Source organism: Bison bison, unplaced genomic scaffold (assembly GCF_000754665.1).
Source record: "Bison bison bison isolate TAMUID 2011002044 unplaced genomic scaffold, Bison_UMD1.0 scf7180017864471, whole genome shotgun sequence".
NCBI lineage: Eukaryota > Metazoa > Chordata > Mammalia > Artiodactyla > Bovidae > Bison > Bison bison.
The window spans coordinates 3,614,069-3,619,787 of NW_011495032.1; positions in this window are offsets into that span (position 1 = coordinate 3,614,069).

The window sequence follows — 5,719 nt, forward strand, 5'->3', positions numbered from 1 at the left end:
GTCTTGCCTGGAAAATCCCCATGGACAGAGGAGCCTGGCTGGCCGCAGTCCATGGAGTCGGAGTCAAACGCGACTTTAGTGATTGAGCACGCAGGGTGATAGAGGAATATTTTTAAAGGTCAGAAACCGCACGAGCAGTGGTCTCAACTTTGTTCAGATAAACTGTATTTGAGCATCTAATAAGGGTAAACCAGGTAATAACTAGACCAGGTAGCTCAGCTGGTAAAGAATCTGCCTGCAATGCAGGAGACCCTGCTTCCATTCCTGGATTGGGAAGATCCTCTGGAGAGAGGATGTGCTACCCACTCCAGTATTCTTGGGCTTCCCTGGTGGTTTAGCTGGTAAAGAATCCACATGCAATGTGGGAGACCTGGGTTGGATCCCTGGGTTGGGAAGATCCTGGAGAAGGGAAAGACTATCTACTCTGGTATTCTGGCCCGGAGAATTCCATAGACTACAGTCCATGGGGTTGCAAAGTGTCGGACAGGACTGAGTGACTTTCACTTTATGACTTGCCTGGTGGCTCAGACTGTAAAGAGTCTGCATGCAGTGCAGGAGACCTGGGTTCAATATAGGTTCAGTCCCTAGGTTGGGAAGATGATCTGGAGAAGGAAATGGCAACCCACTCCAGTGTTCTTGCCTGGAGGATCCCACGGACCAGGGAGCCTGGTAGGCTGCCACCTATTGGGTCGCACACAGTCAGACATGACTGAAGTGACTTAGCAGCTGCACACAAGGATTCTATGAACCAATATGATAAGCCTTTCAGAAATGTTCACTGCTATTAGCAGAAAAGGACATGTACTTTCGGAAGCAATGAGAGTCCAGGCGGAGAACCTGGGCAGAAGTCAGAGAAAGGAGGCTGGAAAGCCAAGCCATGAAGTTTGGATTTCAATTTGGTTTGCAATGGAGAAAAAGCAGGTGCTATATCAAATTGGGCATCAGGATTCGTGCTGGCTAATGGGTGTTTATGGTGGAGATATTGTTCCCTTGTGGCTTAGCCACTCAGTCATGCCTGACCCCCTGGACTGTACCCAGGCTCCTCTGTCCATGGGATTCTCTAGATAAGAATACTGGAGCAGGTTGCCATTTCCTCCTGCAGAGGATCTTCCTGACCCAGGGATCAAACCCACATCTCCTGCACTACAGACAGATTCATTACCATGGAGGCACCAGGGTGGCTTAGAATGGAGAGGACCAGGGTGAAACTGGAGGTGGGGAAAGGTGGGAATTAGGGAAAGAAGCACAGATATGAGACATTGTCATTCCAGACACACACCAAAGGAGGCGAGGGTGAAACCCGAGTAGCTCGAAAAAGACCATGTGCTGACCACAAAGACAGGGGAGCACAGAGAAAGGCAGTGGTTGTTGTAAGAATGAAATAAATCAACAAATGCAAAGCAGCTTCTGACACAGCAAGGACTGAACATGTTTTAACCCTCTTGTCTCCCATTATGAAAATGCTGTCTTGTCTTGCCTTGTAATTATTTCATGTGGCAAAGTTTTAGCTTCTGGGCCAGTTCATCAGCATACATACAAATATTTTCCAAGTCTCCAATTTTCTTGCTTATCATTTTTGTACTTTGTGCTTACACCTATTTCATATGGAAATTTTCTTCTTTCTGTTTCCTGATGTCTCTGCATCTAGACCAGTGGTTGCAACGAAGGTGAGTTTGTCTCACAGGTGACATTTGACAATGTCTGCAGACATTTTTGGTCGTCACGATTGGGAGGATGCTGCCAACACTTGGTGGGCAGGAGCCAGAGATGGCGCTAAACATCCAAGAGTGCACAGGACAAGCCTCCACAACAGAGAATTATCCAGCCCCAAATGTCAGTAGCATCAGGAATGGGAATCACTGATCTAGACCCTCCTTGAGGGCATGGCTGGATCTTATTTATCTTTGTACCCCTTGGTTCTAGCACAGAATGTGGGCTTAATAAACAAGGATCAAATAGAAAAGAAATCAGGAAATTTATGATTTACGGGCAAGAAGAGGGACTTCATTTGGAGCAAGTCAATGTTGAGAATTCAGCAGGATCCCAGGGGAAGAGGCAAGGGGGACCAGAAGTCAAAAGAGAATTTGGAGCAGGACACTTTGAGCCATTCCACCACCCATGAGCATGGTGTTGAGTAACTGCTTTGTATGAGGTGCTGTGCTAGATGCTGTGGCATCAGAGCTGAGCAACCCCATCCTTACTTGTAAAGAATTCATGGTCCACAGGAGGTAGAGACACAGAGAAGTAAATCCAGTAGGAGCAGAGCTTGTGGGAGCCCCGAGGATGGGCCACTAATGCTGCCTGGGAATTCATGGATAATGTGAACATTGACCAGAGATACGAGGGACCAGGAGACATCGCCTGGGTGAAGAAGAAGAGAGAGACTGGAGGATATTCCAGGCAATGGGAATTGCTCTTGCCAAGAGAGAAGGGTGCCAACGCCTGGCTGAGCTGCATGAAAAGATGGTGAGGACTGAGGTGTGTGGTGGGGAATAGCAGATATTTGGAAAAGGGTGAAGCATTTGTGGATGGACAGAAAAAGGGTGGTGAAGAGTTTTGAACAGTAGCCATGTGGTATCCTGTGTAATGAGCCCCAATTTCCTGTTAAATAAAAGAGTTCTTGAACTGCCACTTTGTCTAAGTTAAGAGCTGCTGTAGTGTCCTGGAAAGGTAGTGCTGCTTACTTTTTTAGGATAGACAAGGCTTAACCATATCCTTGGGCAAAGGAGAGAGAGAGAGAGAGAGAGAGATTGAAGATAGAAAAGAGAAAGTGAGGGTAGTTGACGAAGAAGTTAGGCAGAGAAGGCTGGCAGGTGAGTAACTGATTTAAGTAGGACACTTTGCTGTTGGATGTCTTCCTCACTCTAAGTAAAGTTAAGAAATGTTTGTTTCCTAAGAGTGTCCCAGAGCATACTTGGCTTTGAGGTGTAAGGTGGCATTCTAGCTCCCCTGGCATGAGGTCCTGGAGGGTTTTCAGCTCCATAGGAATCCAGGTGAAAAGACCAGGTTCTGGTTAAGACAGGAGTACCTAAGATATGTTGGGATCTGTGGCAGCCAAAATAATGCTCCCCCCCCAATGATGCCCACATCCTAATCCCCAGAAACCATGACTGCATTACCTCACATGAGAAAAGAAGTTTGTGGATGTGATTAAGTGATGATCTTGAGATGCAATGTTATCCTGAATTATCCAGGATGGGCCCGCCGTCATCACAGGGTGCTTATAAGAGGAAGGCAAGAGGGTCAGAGAAGGTGACAACAGAAGCAGAGATCAGAGGGTCGGGGAGAGATTTGAAGGTACTGCCCAGCCAACTTTGAAGATGGAGGAAGGGCTGTTAGCCAAGGAATGTAGACAGATGCTGGAAGCTGGAAAAGGCAAGGAAAGCTTCTCCCTGGAGCCTCCAAAATGCTCTGCTGACAGTTGATTTTAGTTCAGGGAGGCCCACTTTGGACTTCTGATTACTGTAGGATAAATTTGTGCTGTTTTACACCACTAAGTGTCCGGTAATTCATTACAGCAGCCGTAGGAAACTAATATAGCATCTTTCCCCATTTCCAGTTGAAAGACTTCTTTGCACATGTGCACATTTCGCGGGATCTTGGTGACCATTTAGAAGACAGAATCTGTAAAACACTGGACTTCTCCATTCAACCTTGGAACAGGTTTCACAGCTGTGGAAACTGGAGTTTAAATCTTAATAGAACTCCACAGGAATTAAAGACGCTTTAAAACAAGCTATATTTTGACCTCAAATTAGGCATCTGGCAGTCTCATTACAGACTCTCCTGCAGACCCCACTGTGGCAAAGAATTAAATTCACCAGCATTCTCTGCTTCCGAGGAAGTGTCCTCTGAGAATTGCAGCTGGATTGAACCTTCTTCATCTGTGAGGACAGAGCACAGCAACATCCCTAACATGTTTGTTTCCCTTAATCCTTTCAAGTGCCTTTGGGGAATAAACGGTAGCGCAGTGGTTGAAGTCTTCAGTTTTTTAGCTCACCTTCATTTCCTTCAACTCTAAGTAACTGCTTTACATGCTAGAATAGGTTACCATAGCAATATTTTCTGAGCAATAGGTGGGCTGAATTGCACTATTGAAGACTCACAGGAGAAAATATGAAATAACAACCTGAGAAAGTCCAGCGAGCTGCAGAGCGTCGAGACTATTAAAACAAGGGGCTCAATGGGTTCCCTTGTGATCGATCAGAAACACTGTAGCCCCCAGCTCGAATCAAGTGCTGTGTGGGCAACTGTGAATCACTCCCCAAATCCCCACCTCCTCATCTCCAAGTCACCCATCCACGAAGCTCAAATGCTAAAAACAAATGAGGAGAGGGGGAATCTTTGAAATTCATATCCACAATGGGTACTTGACAAAGCTCTCCTATGGGAATCCTGGGAAGGTGGTGGTCATCATGCCAGGATAATTTTTGGATCTTTCTGCATACCCACATAAAAAGGGAGCAACCAAAGAGCAAAAAAATCCACAGGAAAAAAAAAAGAAAAAGCCACAGGCAATAATTACAACAAAAAGTAGGTTACAGAGAATCCTGTTGAATCCCACAGCACAAGTGGGTGGGACAAAGCAGCCAACAGCCACAGACCTGTTTGTTATTGGCAAAGTGCAGGAGGAAATGATGGGAAACCATGCAGTAGCCAATGGACCTAAGAACAGGAGCACCCCCAAAATAACCAACAAGGGGGCAATTTGCGACCAGCTGCTGAAACGAGGTTTTCCCACTCTATCGTGAGTAAGGGCAAAGTCAGAAGGGCTGGAGGAGTCTAGCCGCTTTGAACTCTTTTTGATAGCTCTATTGAGATATAAGATAGAGGCATATTGGGCTTCCTAGGTGGTGCTAGTGGTAAAGAACCTGGCTGCTAATGCAGGAGATGTCAGAGACTCGGATTTGATCCCTGGGTCAGGAAGATCCCCTGGAGGAGGGCTTGGCAACCCACTCCAGTACTCTTGCCTGGAGAATCCCCATGGACAGAGGAGCCTGGCGGGCCAGAATCCATAGGGTCATAAAGAGTCAGACACAACTGAAGCAACTGGACACACACTCATAGAGGTATATTACTATAAAATTCTAGTACCATACAGTTTCACCCCCTGAAAGTATTTTTCATGTATTCAAGAAGCTGTGCAACTATCACCACCATCAATTTTAGAACATTGTCACCACCTCAAAAGTAAACCTGTACCCATTAGCAGTTCCCCCATTCTCCCTGCCTCTGGTCACTGACAATCACTAATATACTTTCTGTCTTTATAAATGTACCTATTCTGTATCATTCTTATAATTGGAATCATACAATATGAGTCCTTTTGTGCCTGGCTTCTTTCACTTAGCATGTTTTCAAGGTTTATCCATGTTATCACACAAACTTTTCAGGGCTTCCCAGGTGGCTCAGTGGCAAAGAATCTGCCTGCCAGTGCACAAGACGCAAGAGACCCGGGTTTGATCCCTGGGTTGGGAAGATCCCCTGGGGGAAGAAATAGCAACGCCTGGAAAATTCCATGGACAGAGGAACCTGGTGGGTACAGTCTGTGCCATTACAAAGAGCTGCGCGTGAGTGACTGAGCACCCTCACATGAACTACATCCCTTTTAAGGCCAAATAATAATCCACTGTACAAATATACCAAATTTTATTTATTCATTTGTCCATTGATTGGCATTTGGGTTGTTTCTGTGTTGGGGTGTTATAAAAAATGCTGT